This window comes from Heteronotia binoei, chromosome 5, assembly GCF_032191835.1.
Source record: "Heteronotia binoei isolate CCM8104 ecotype False Entrance Well chromosome 5, APGP_CSIRO_Hbin_v1, whole genome shotgun sequence".
Classification (NCBI taxonomy): Eukaryota; Metazoa; Chordata; class Lepidosauria; order Squamata; family Gekkonidae; genus Heteronotia; species Heteronotia binoei.
The window spans coordinates 10,677,028-10,690,160 of record NC_083227.1 but is presented as its reverse complement, the minus strand read 5'-3'; the positions used below and the strand labels follow the sequence as shown (position 1 = coordinate 10,690,160).

The window sequence follows — 13,133 nt, the reverse complement described above, 5'->3', positions numbered from 1 at the left end:
GCGGTAATAAGGGGCCATTTGGTTAGGAAAGAAAAAGACATAAAAAGGGAATGGTATAAAAAAAGGCAAACAAAACTTAATGAATTGGAGGTGTTACAAAAAGAAATAATGGGAAAGTGTAATCCTAGCTTACAGATTAGAATTAAAGAGATTCAAAAACAGTTGGAAGCCCTAGATATGGCAACAATGTGGAAAAAGGAAATAATGGTTAGGAACGATTTCCAGAGGAATAGTATTAATACAGCAAAAAGGTTAGCTAATTATTTGAAAGTTAAAAAGGCAAAACAATCAATTAGGAATATAAAAATTAATAATATTACAACTCAAAACTCTAAGGAAATCACTAAGGCATTTGAGGACTTCTATAAAAAGTTATATATGAAAAAGAATATAACGGAGGTGTGGGACGCACCTAAGCTAATCATAGAGGAGGAAGCGAAAGCCTCACTGGGAGCTGAGATTACACTCCAAGAGATAAAGGAAGTAATAAAAGCGCTCAAAAAAGGTAAATCACCAGGGCTGGATGGCTTTACTTCTGACTTTTATAAAGAATGGTAGAAATTATAGCACCCGAATTGCAGGTAGTTTTTAACGAAGTCTTGGAAGGAAAGGAAGCCCCGGACTCATGGAAGGAAACAGAAATAATTTTGATATTAAAGCCCCAGAAAGACCCGGAAGAAGTAGGTTCGTATAGGCCCATTAGTTTACTAAATCAAGATTATAAGATCTTTGCTAAGGTTTTAACAAACAGACTTAATAGAGTTATCCCGTCAATTATAAAAGGGGACCAATACGGTTTCATTGAGGGTAGATCTATTGCTCATCCCATTAGAAATATCTTAAATGTACTGCACCATGGCCAAAAGAAAAAAATAGCTCTGTTAAAGTTGGATGTTTACAAAGCCTTTGATACGCTCTCACATGAATTCTTGTGGCAAATATTAAAGAAGATAGGTTTAGAGGAACGGTTCTTACACGCCATACAGGAAATATAAAACGGTGGTAAGGCAAAAGTTAGAGTCAACACTGACCACTCACAAGCGTTTCCAATTCAAGGGGGGGTAAGACAAGGCTGTCCACTATCCCCGCTCATATTTATAATAGCTACAGAACAATTAGCAGAGAGAATTAGGAATGCGGGGAGAATAGAGGGGTATAAGTCAGGTAATGAAGAAATGAAAATTAATTTATTTGCGGATGATATCATAGTAATTATGTCTAACCCCAAAGACGGAGTTAAAGAGATTAAGATAATTTTAGATGATTTTGAAAAGTGCTCAGGGCTAGGAGTGAATATGGCAAAATCAGAAATTTTATACCTTAATGTTAATAGAGAGGAAAAACAAGAAATAAATAGGATTACGAATATAGGAATGGGGGCCCAGAGACTTAAATACCTAGGGATAGTCCTGCAAAAAAATATGGACAAAATGATAAAGGAGAACTATGGTAAAATATGGAAGAAAATAGAGAGAGAGATGAATAAATGGAATCATAAAATACTAGGGATATCAATTAGAATAAGATCCCTTAAAATGTTCTTGATACCAAAGTTAATGTATTTATTCCAAACGTTGCCCTTAGGTTTGAGGAAAAATCAAATTGAACAATGGAATAAAGCAATTAAAGTGTGGATTTTTAATAATAAAAACTGTAGGTTTCATAAGAGAATTCTATACAACCATAAATCAGAATTAGGTTGGAGAATCCCAGATTTAAGTAAATATTATGAGGCCTTCCAACTAAGAGCGTTACTAGAACTGAGTGAGGATAAGGTACAGAAGTGGATTAATTTCGAGAATGCAGTCAACAGTGGCATTGGAAGATTTGGTATTTTTTCCACAGTGTCGACAAAAGATCTAAAATTAGCTATAGGGCCCAGAAGAGCATCATTAGAAACCTGGATGAAATGGTACCCACAGTGGCTAGGAAAGGTTTCAAGATGGACCCCCCTAGAAGCTATTGTTAAGGAGGCGCATGCTATAAAATGGTGGGGAAGGCTTAAAAACAAAGGCTGTTTTAGAGTGGGCGATATGTTTAGGGGTGGTAAACTAAAACCTTTACAGGAAATTACAGAAGATTTAGGTAATCAATACTGGTTAAACATAGCAGGCTTACATAAGATAGTTAAGAAGATCTGGAGTCATGAAGGTCAGTTAACAGAGAGGTTGGCTGGGAAAATCTTGGAAGGACTAGAAGGGATTAAAGTAATCAAATTTAAAGAACTGGAATATAATTTTTTCACAAAATGGTACAAAACACCCGCACAAATAGCCAATATATTCCCAGGAATGAGTTCCAAGTGCTGGCATTGCAAACAATGTAAGGGTTGGTTTGCACATATGTGGTGGGAGTGTGAAGAGGTTAAACCCTTCTGGGGGGAAATTATTGAATTTATTAGAAAAGTCTCCAATGTACCATTAACCATTGGCTTTAATATGATGTTGTTAGGCACAACAGGAAGTCCGGCACTAAGTAGACCCACTCAAAACCTTGTCAAGGCAATGATACTAGCGGGGAAGGCGGTCATCGCTTTGGGGTGGAAAGATAAAAGTAAATGGTCAGTAGAAATCTGGCACAACTATTTGTTTGATTACATACAGTCTGACATCGTGGCAACAATCAACAAGGATTCCACGAGGGAAGATAAAGCCAAGGAAATCGAGACCAGATGGAACCCTTATTTAGAATGGATCTCAGGAGAAACAAGGAAGGACATTCAGTGGAAGATCAGGACTTTGTGCCCTTGGCTGAGGGGGAAAGACTAAGAGAAGATGGGGAGGGTTGGGGGGGGAGGGTTATTTGTAATTCCAACATTCATGCGTTGTAATGGTCAATTTTACAAGAGTCAATAAAACATAAAAATATTTATAAAAAACAAACAAACAAACAAACTCACCAAACAATTCAATAATTACAAAAGCATATATAAGTTCATGATAGGCACTATTCAAGTGCCTTTCAATGTTGTAATGGAATGGCGTTTTTTGCCCAGGGTATGAAAATGTTGTAAAAAGAAGAAAATGTTGGATTTATATCCCACCCTCCACTCCGAAGAGTCTCAGAGCAGTTCACAATCTCCTTTACCTTCCTCCCCCACAACAGACACCCTGTGAGGTGGGTGGGGCTGGAGAGGGCTCTCACAGCGGCTGCCCTTTCAAGGACAGAGTGGCCTACAATCTCCTTTATCTTCCTCCCCCACAACAGACACCCTGTGAGGTGGGTGGGGCTGGAGAGGGCTCTCACAGCGGCTGCCCTTTCAAGGACAGAGGCTCAGAGCGGCCTACAATCTCCTTTCCCATCCTCCCCCACAACAGACACCCTGTGAGGTGGGTGGGGCTGAGAGGGCTCTCACAGCAGCTGCCCTTTCAAGGGCAGAGAGGCCTACAATCTCCTTTATCTTTCTCCCCCACAACACACACCCTGTGAGGTGGGTGGGGCTGAGAAGGCTCTCACAGCAGCTGCCCTTTCAAGGGCAGAGTGGCCTACAATCTCCTTTATCTTCCTCCCCCACAACAGACACCCTGTGAGGTGGGTGGGGCTGAGAAGGCTCTCCCAGCAGCTGCCCTTTCAAGGACAACCTCTGCCAGAGCTACGGCTGACCCAAGGCCATTCCAGCAGGTGCAAGTGGAGGAGTGGGGAATCAAACCCGGTTCTCCCACTTAAGAGTCCACACACTTAACCACTACACCAGACTGGCTCTCTGGTGCAGCTCCAAGAAGCCTGTGCGAAACAAGGGTTCCAGTACGACCTTGTACTTTTCAACCTTTTGGATTGCTGGCTGCATATATAGCGAGACACTGATCGATTGCACAACTATTTCACCAGGATTCCTTGGAATGAGCTGAGCAACGATTGCTATAAACACTGGATTGATTCCTGGTGAACACATTCCCTATTTTGCTAAGGACTAACGGTACGGTCTCTCATGAACTAATATACGCTTTTGTAATTGTTGAACTGTTTGGGGAGTTTCTTGCTTGTACGGAGGCTGCTTTTCACGGAAAGCCTTGTGCTTTGGATTTCTCTTCCCTGGAGGTTGGCAATTCCATCCCAATCGAGGCACAAGGCACGTAGCGGGCCCCAAACCACGGGACCCCAGCCGAGGTCCTGCAAAAAGAGCGCAACCCGGCGATGCCCCAACGCAAACCAGGCCTCCAGCGCACATTCTGCTTTTTTCAGTTTCTTTTTGCCACGGCTTAGGGCCCTGATGCAAACCAGCCCCAGCAAGAGGGGGCTGACCCCAAATCCTCCCCCATCCCCGAGCTGGGTTGGACTTCCCTTGGCCTTGCAGCAAAGAAGGCAGAAGCCAAGATCCCCCCCCCCTCCCCTGGGGGAGCCCCCTCCTCCTTACGTGCGGGTCAGCAGAGCTCAGACACGGGACAAATCTAGTAGTCCCGCCATAGAAGCATCTCCAAGAGGGAGACACGTGTGCAGGAAGAGCCAGGCCATTCGCTGTATGCATCCCCACCCACACGTGATTCACTGGGGGGAGACTTCCGTCCAAAGGGGAGGTGGGGGGGGGAGGACTCATTCATTGGGAGGAGGACGCGAGAGAAGCCTGCAGCGCCCTGGAGGGATCCGGCGGCTCTGATGTGCTGCAGCCCCAGCCAGGAGGCGCTGGTTTGGACGGCCTCTCCAGGCGCATGTCTCGCTCTGTCTCCTCCCAGCCCTCCCTCCACGCCCGGCCCGGGGAAATCTGGAAGGTTTTCTCCCCGCTCTCTCCGGGTCTTTTGCAAGCAGGGCAGAGGTGGGTCGGAGCCCGCGGGCTGGGCTAAAGCAGCAGAACCAAGTTGAGAGCCCAGCGGCGCCCTGGACACCACCCAGGTTTGGGGGTCTGGATAGAAGTGGCAGAACGGCCCAGATCTCCGGTGGCGCAAATCGGAATGATTCCGGAGCGAGGCCTTTTTGCCCAGGCCCGTAGAGCTGCACTGCGAGGAAATGCTTTGAAACGACGCTTGAATAAAGTTCCAATAGATTTCTCTTTTAGAACAGTGTATCAGAATAATGTGGTTTTTTTTGGGGGGGGGGGTTGTGCTGACATGCTCAAAGGAGGCATTACCTACACACTAACCCACCTTCCGCTATACTTTAATGCACCCCGGTTTTTCTAATGGCTAACTTATATTTTTTTTTCCTCTTTTAGAACAGTGTATCAGAATATTTGGGGGCGGGGGTTGTTTTGGTTTTTTTGTATTGACATATTCAAATGGGGGATATTGGCTGTTTGTCTTATTGAATATCCGGGGTGGCCATGCTGGCTGGGGCTGATGGGAGTTGTAGGTAAAAAAACATCTGGAGAGCTACCGTTGGCCACCCCTGGCATATACCAACCCATCCTCCGCTGTATTTTAATGTCTTCCTTTTTTTCTAATGGCAGACTATAATGCTGTAACCTCTTGAGAAACCATGCCCTCTATTTAAGCTAACAGAACCAGAATGCTACCTAGATTTATGGCACTTCGCACCTACGACAGCAGTCTGCTTTTTATCACCTTCCAGTGTTTTCTCAGCCCTGCTTTGTTCTAACACTAACAAACACAGATCCCTATTTGTGATTCTTTTAATCTGCTAATAACATTCCCAGGATTCTACGTACCAACTCAGTGCCCACTTATATTAATAATTGCTGCTTGCCATTCCCATTTTGTCTGATGAAGTCTGCTTAAGAGCATACGAAAGCTTACATTCTGAATAAAACTTAGTTGGTAATAAAGGTCCACTTGTGTACTGCTTTCCTTTAATAAAGGGTGAGGGACTTTACCAAGGCGCCGTCTGCCAGGGAGACAAAATGGCAATGGGATGACATGACACCCTTTGCCGGAATTTAGCGTTTCCGTTTCTTAGGTGGAAAAATAATCGCCTTAGGTTGGCTACAAGCATAGACATATCATTATAATGTACAGACGTAGCATAATGCCCCTGTATAAATCGAATGGTGCGGCCTCATTTGGAGTACTGTATACAGTTCTGGTCACCGCACCTCAAAAAAGATATTATAGCATTGGAAAAAGTCCAGAAAAGGGCAACTAGAATGATTAAAGGGTTGGAACCCTTTCCCTATGAGGAAAGGTTGAAACACTTGGGGCTCTTTAACTTGGAGAAACGCCAACAGATGGGTGACATGATCGAGGTTTACAAAATTATGCATGGGATAGAGAAGGCAGAGAAAGAAGGACTCCTCTCCCTTTATCACAATACAAGAACTCGTGGGCACTCAATGAAATTGCTGAACAGCCGGGTTAGAACTGATAAAAGGAAGTGCTTCTTCACCCAAAGGGTGATGAACACGTGGAATTCACTGCCACAGGAGGTGACGGCGGCTACAAGCATAGACAGCTTCAAGAGGGGATTGGAGAAGCGTGTGGAGCAGAGGTCCATCAGTGGCTATAGCTGCAAATTTCAGGATGTCAAACCCATCATAACCAGGCCTCAGATTCAGTGGGAGCTCACAGCGCAGCTCCTGAACCTTTTTGACAGTTCCACCTCCTCCTTCTGAAAGTCCCACATACTTGTCCATTGAATAGTATGTGCAGCTGCATAACAATCCCTGGATGAGCTCCACCACCTATTTTTCTACAAAATGACCCCTGATCATAACTTCCAGCATTTCAGACACAGGCCTCTTTTTCCCCTGGCTCCCAACAGACATGGCTAAAGGCAGAAAAATCCCCATAGCTTCCATGTCTTCTGCTCTAAAACTGCAAGTCCCAGGATAGCAAAGTCATGTTAACTTCTAGCATTTGAGACACAGGCCTCTCTCCCCCACGGTGGACGATTAGGATTTCACTGTACATATATTCATATACCAAATGATTCGTTATTTGTGTGCTAAAATGGGTTTTCTGTCTGAGAAAGGAAATGAAGGATAGTTGTATCACTTGTTCTCACAATTTTTTTTTTAAACTAGCAGTTTCAGGTTGGTTTCTTTGGTTTTTGTTTGTGAAGCAGAGAAATAACGAGGTCCGCACAGACTTACTGGGTTGAAGTGAGGTTTACTTTATGGCACCATAAGCAGAACACAATCGGGCATGGGTCCTCAAAATGACTGAGTTAAAATCATTCTACATACAGACCGTTTTATTCACACCGAAAACAAGCAGGCAGGCCCCCAGGCTTATCTGACTCAACATTCCCCACCCCCTTGCAATTCCTTCTAGTACTTTTTCATTCCTGCTGTCTTCTTCCGGTATCAGCTCCATCAAGGCTTCTCAATGAGGCCTCTTTGTTTTATCCTACACATCTGTGAACACCCATCCACTGAAGGATCTGTGCTTCGAACGAACATTGCATCAGACACCCTCCTTTTGAAGGCAGAAGCATGCTTTCATTCATTATTATTGGGGGTATTAATTAATTATCCAGGGGTCCCCCTTTGTTGGTGCATGCACCTTGAAGTCATGTCATCCTCTGGTGACTATTGAGGGCCTGGAGGATATTCAGAGAGGTGGTTGAATAGAGCCTGCCCCTGCCTCCCGCTTCTGGTATTCCAAGGAGGTCTCCCATCCAAATACTTGCCAGAGTTGGCCCTGCTCAGCTTCTGAGATCTAGCAAGATCAGGCATACCTGGGCTATCCAGGTCAGGGAGCAAGTTCATTTCCCCCACAATTCATCTGTTTTTGAAAATTGGTTATCAGAGCGGGGGGGCGGCCACCAGAAGTTAAAAGAAGAAGAACTGCAGATTTATACCCTGCCCTTCTCCCTGAATCAGAGACTCAGAGCGGCTTACAATCTCCTCCCCCCACAACAGACACCCTGTGAAGTGGGTTGGGCTGAAGAGGGCTCTCACAGCAGCTGCCCTTTCAAGAACAGAGACTCAGAGCGGCCTACAATCTCCTTTCCCTTCCTTCCCCACAACAGACACCCTGTGAGGTGGGTGGGGCTGGAGAGGACTCTCCCAACAGCTGCCCTTTCAAGGACAGAGGCTCAGAGCGGCCTACAATCTACTTTCCCTTCCTCCCTCACAACAGTCACCCTGTGAGGTGGGTGGGGCTGAGAGGGCTCTCACAGCAGCTGCCCTTTCAAGGACAGAGGCTTAGAGCGGCCTACAATCTCCTTTCCCTTCCTCCCCCACAACAGACACCCTGTGAGGTGGGTGGGGCTGAGAGGGCTCTCACAGCAGCTGCCCTTTCAAGGACAGAGGCTCAGAGCGGCCTACAATCTCCTTTCCCTTCCTCCCCAACAACAGACACCCTGTGAGGTGGGTGGGGCTGAGAGGGCTCTCACAGCAGCTGCCCTTTCAAGGACAGAGGCTTAGAGCGGCCTACAATCTCCTTTCCCTTCCTCCCCCACAACAGACACCCTGTGAGGTGGGTGGGGCTGAGAGGGCTCTCACAGCAGTTGCCCTTTCAAGGATACAGGCTCAGAGCGGCCTACAATCTCCTTTCCCTCCCTCCCCCACAACAGACACCCTGTGAGGTGGGTGGGGCTGAGAGGGCTCTCAGAGCAGCTGCCCTTTCAAGGACACAGGCTCAGAGCGGCCTACAATCTCCTTTCCCTCCCTCCCCCATAACAGACACCCTGTGAGGTGCGTGGGGCTGAGAGGGCTCTCACAGCAGCTGCCCTTTCAAGGACAGAGGCTCAGAGCGGCTCACAATCTCTTTTCCCTTCCTCCCCCACAACAGACACCCTGTGAGGTGGGTGGGGCCAAGAGGGCTCTCACAGCAGCTGCCCTTTCAAGGACAGAGGCTCAGAGCGGCCTACAATCTCCTTGTCCCGAATCCAGCAGGGCCCATTCTGCCTCCGTGAAAGAGACGGACACCTCCTCAAAGGAAAAGGGACCCTGAAAGAAAAGGAAGATTCCCTTATCAGAAATCACGCCGGTCAGAAATCGCACACTGGGAGGGAGCAGGCTGGGCAGATACAGGATGTAAGTCCTAGGATGGGTAAAGTGAATGGGGTTCAGAGGATCTTTTGCCAGACATCTTGTAGAAACTGCAGGAGCAAAAGCCCCCCTGAGGAAGGAGGAGGGACCCAGGATGTTTCCTGCTCATCTCTCCTACCTGGACTGCAGCCGTTTCCACACCTCTGGAAGGATGACAGCTCAGCAACATCTCTGAATCAAGAGAGGAAAGAAGGGTGTTTGTTTCTTTGCTTCCTGCTTCACACACCTCCTTCCCAGTGCTGAGAAAGCCTGTCCAAAGTACACTCAACAAAAGTTTTCACATATTTTTCTAAATTCTCGTAGAGGCAGAAGAGAAACACCAGGTAATTCTTGAGGCTCAAGAATTAGAAATGATGCCACCTGCTAAGGTGAGACGGCAATATCTAAATCAGGGGTGGCCAAACTTACTTAATGTAAGAGTCACACTGAATAAATGTCCAATGTCTGAGAGCCCCAGAACATGAATGTCAGATGTCTGAGAGCTGCAAAAAAGGGAAGGGAGGGAGGGAGGAAGGAAAACAGATTGGAGGAGGGAGAGGTAGGAAGAAAGTAAATTTAACTTTAAATGTGTTCTCCAAGCCTCTGGCTGGCTTGGCTTGAAGAAGCGATTTAAAAACAAAAGTGCCTTATCCAAGCCGGCCAATGGGAATGGTGCGGAGTTTGAGAGCCGCCCAGTATGTGTGAAAGAGCTCCATGTCCCTCCTGAGCCACCGTTTGGCCACTCCTGATCTAAAGTAATGGGAGGAACTACCCTCCATCCATTCCTCTAATCTCTTTATAGAGGCATCACAGTTAGTGGACGTTGAGTGCTGGAAAGGAACTCTGTGTTGTGTGAAGAAGTATATAATTTTCTTTCCTGCCCAGAAATCTCTACCCCTCAAAATCAGAGAATGCCCCAAATCCATCCGGGTACGATGAGTCCTTACCACAGGAGAGGGAATCTTGGGCACGCTCCGTGACCTGCGCTCTCTGGACTTCCTCGGAAGGAGCTCCTCCTGTCTCAGGGACCATCTTCAAGGATGACCCCAACATCTGGAAGAGCAGCAAGGGAGAGGGGTGAGAGATGGGATGGAAGAGAGACCCTGCCACACTCCCAGACTCTGCATCCTCCCAGCAGTGCAGACCTGGTGAATTTGGAGGGAGAAGGAATTCTCTAGTAGAAGAGGCTGCTGAAGGAGGCCATTAAATCTCCCAATGGGATGACTAACACTTGGACAGATGTCTGGCAGGGAACATTTAGGATAAGGCCAGATATTGTTGCTCGAATTGGACCCATCTGGAGGGAATCCCCTCACCTGTTCTGCCTGCCTCTTCTCCTCTGCCTGGCTCAGGAGGAAACCTTCGGCCAGGGCCACTGCCTGGGAACTGGTCTCCAGCCCACATCCTCTGACCCAGCACTGCATTTCCTGGGGCAGGAGAGTCAGGAACTGCTCCAGAACCACCAGGTCCAGGATCTGCCTCTTGGTGTGCCTCTCCGGCTCCAGCCACTGGTTGCAAAGTCCATGGAGCTGGCTGCAAACCTCTCGGGGCCCATTGGCCTCATGGTAGCGGAATTGCTGGAAGCGTCGGCAATGAACACCTGAGATTGCGGTGAGCTTATAACAGATATCTGGTAACGGGCTTTCCCAGAATTCAACACTACCCCCAGCTTTGGTGGGATGGGGGTCTTCCCCTGGTGTCTTGCCAGTTCCAGGTCCTTCTGGGTTCTGCTCTGCCATCTTGCTGCTGAGCCACTTGTGGGAAGGGTGGGATATAAGTTACGGAATAAATAAATAAATAAATAAATAAATAAATAAATAAATAAATAAATAAATAAATCTCTTTCCCCTTCCTTTGAGTCACCTCTGACTGTGTAGATTTGCCTTTAGTCACGTGGTTACGAAGAGAGGCTTCTCTCTGGGGAAAAGGAAAGACACAGAGAGTCACATGGAAAATCAAAGAGAATGGAGATACATCACTGAACATCACATGCCTTGGTATGTTCAGGAGACACAAGGGAATTGCTCTAGTGGACCAGAACTTAAGTCCTTTTCATGGTATGTAGACTTGCTGCTGCTGCTTGAATATCATTTTTCTATATGAGAAACCACACTATTTTAGATTATGCCTCCATGGTTCTTTGGGAAAGCCCCATGGCGCAGAGTGTTAAAGCTGCAGTACTGCAGTCCTAAGCTCTGCTCACAACCTGAGTTCGATCCCAGTTGAAGATGGTTTCAGGCAGCCGGCCCAAGGTTGACTCAGCCTTCCATCCTTCCGAGGTCAGTAAAATGAGTTCCCAGCTTGCTGGGGGGAAAGTGTAGAGGACTGGGAAAGGCAATGGCAAACCACCGCATAAAAAGTCTGCCGTGAAAACGTTGTGAAAGCAACGTCACCCCCAGAGTTGGAAACGACTGGTGCTTGCACAGGAGACCTTTCCTTTCCTGGCTCTTTAAGGATATTAACAACCTTAGCCCCCAGTTTACATTGGCTCAGTCTGTCCTCGGGACTAATTCTTAAGGTAAATCGAGAAAGGACAAGAGGAGTAATTAGCAAGAGAGGTTCTCCAGCACGTGTAAACAATCCTAGCAGATTTATTGTTTTCCTGAGGTTAATCCTACTTTCTCTTACCTTTTATATAATACAAACCTTTTCCTGGTGGCAAAATGGAGAACCCTGATTTGTTAGGTCTGCATTAACCTTTGGCCTGTCAAACCAGGGCTTTTTTGGTAGCAGGACCTCCTTTGCATATTAGGCCACACCCTCCTGATGGAGCCAATCCTTCTGAAGCTTACAGTAGGCCCTGTTAGAAGAACCCTGCAATCTTTTGGAGGATTGGCTACCTCAGAACCGTGCAGGCCCGGGGCTGATGGCTTCCCTGCTCCCCTGGTAGAGTCTTCCTCGCCCCCCACCCCAACTGCGAAGCCGAGCCGGCAGCCAGCGTGGGGGGGTGCGGGGAGGGGACGGCGAGCTGCCTTTGCTGCAGGGGCGGGAGCCCAAGAGCGAAACCGAGCCAGCTCCCTTTGAAGCAGCGGAAGGCAGAGCTGCTGACTAGGAGTGTCTTCGGGTGCGGCCTGGGAGGCAGCGACGGATGCGGGGAGGCGACAAGCAGACGGCGGCAGGCTCGGAGAGAGGGGGAGCCTCATGGTGCCCCTAGGCCAAGTGGTGCCCCAGGCGGCCGCCTACTTGGCCTACTCCCATGCACCAGCCCTGGAGCTGTGTGACCTAACATGAAAAGAAGTTCCTGCCGCAAAAAGAAGACCTGCACCAAACCATCAGTCAAGGCCTGTCATGTTCCCCTGGCTGAGGATGAGGCACTGCGTCCCAGAGGAGAGAAAGAAAGTCTTCCCTTAATTGGCAGACAGGAGGAGGAGGGAAACTGCCACAGAAGGAGAAAGGAAAGGAAAGGTCCTCTGTGCAAGCAACAGTTGTTTCCGACTCTGGGGTGAAGTTGCTTCCGTAAAAGGGGGTGGGCTCATTCATTAGGAGGAGGAGGAGGAGGCAAGAGAAGCCTGCAGCGTCCTAGAGGGAAAAGGGGGAGGGGATCCCGGGATTTTGACTGCCTCCGCACCTGCATTCCTTGCTGTGTTTTCGCCTCCCCTAGCGTTGCCAATCTTGAGAGTCCCTTGGACTGCAAGAAGATCCAATCAGTCAGTCCTCAGGGAGATCAACCCAGACTGTTCGCTGGAAGGTCAGATGCTGAAGCTGAAGCTCAAATACTTTGGCCACCAAATGAGAAGGGAGCACTCCCTGGAGAAGATCCTGATGCTGGGAAAGACAGAAGGCAAAAGAAGAAGGGGACGGCAAAAGAGGAGATGGCTGGACAGCGTTACTGATGTAACAAACATGAATTTGAGCAGACTTCGGAGGATGGTGGAAGACAGGAGGGCCTGGCGTGACTTCGTCCAGGGGGTCGCAAAGAGTCGGACTTTACTGTGCGGCTGAACAACAAGGGTTGCCAAGTCCAATTCAAGAAATATCTGGCGACTTTGGAGCCCGATGCCTTCCTTCCATAGGAAATAATGAAGGCTGGGGCACCTTCTTTTTAGGCACATAGGATTGGACCCCCAGGTCCAATCTTTTTGAAACTTGGAGGCTACTTTGGGGAGAGGCACCAGATGCTACGCTGCAAATTTGGTTCCTCTACCTAAATAAACAGCCCCCCCCCCCAAGCCCCAGATACCCGTGGATCAACTCTCCATTATTTCCCATGGGAATACATCTCCGTAGGGAATAAGGGACGTACTAAAACGAATGACAAGATGGAGGTTGG

The 13,133-nt window shown here is 47.7% G+C and overlaps 1 protein-coding gene across 1 annotated transcript in view; it reads right to left on the bottom strand.

Moving 5' to 3' along the window:
* LOC132571681 (zinc finger protein 420-like) overlaps positions 1-4,436 on the bottom strand; it is a 52,342-nt gene extending 47,906 nt beyond the window's left edge. The window contains exon 1 of the mRNA XM_060238474.1: positions 4,355-4,436. The gene's annotated coding sequence lies outside the window, so the exon portion shown is untranslated. The remainder of the gene's footprint in view (positions 1-4,354) is intronic.
* Positions 4,437-13,133: the final 8,697 nt, after the last annotated feature.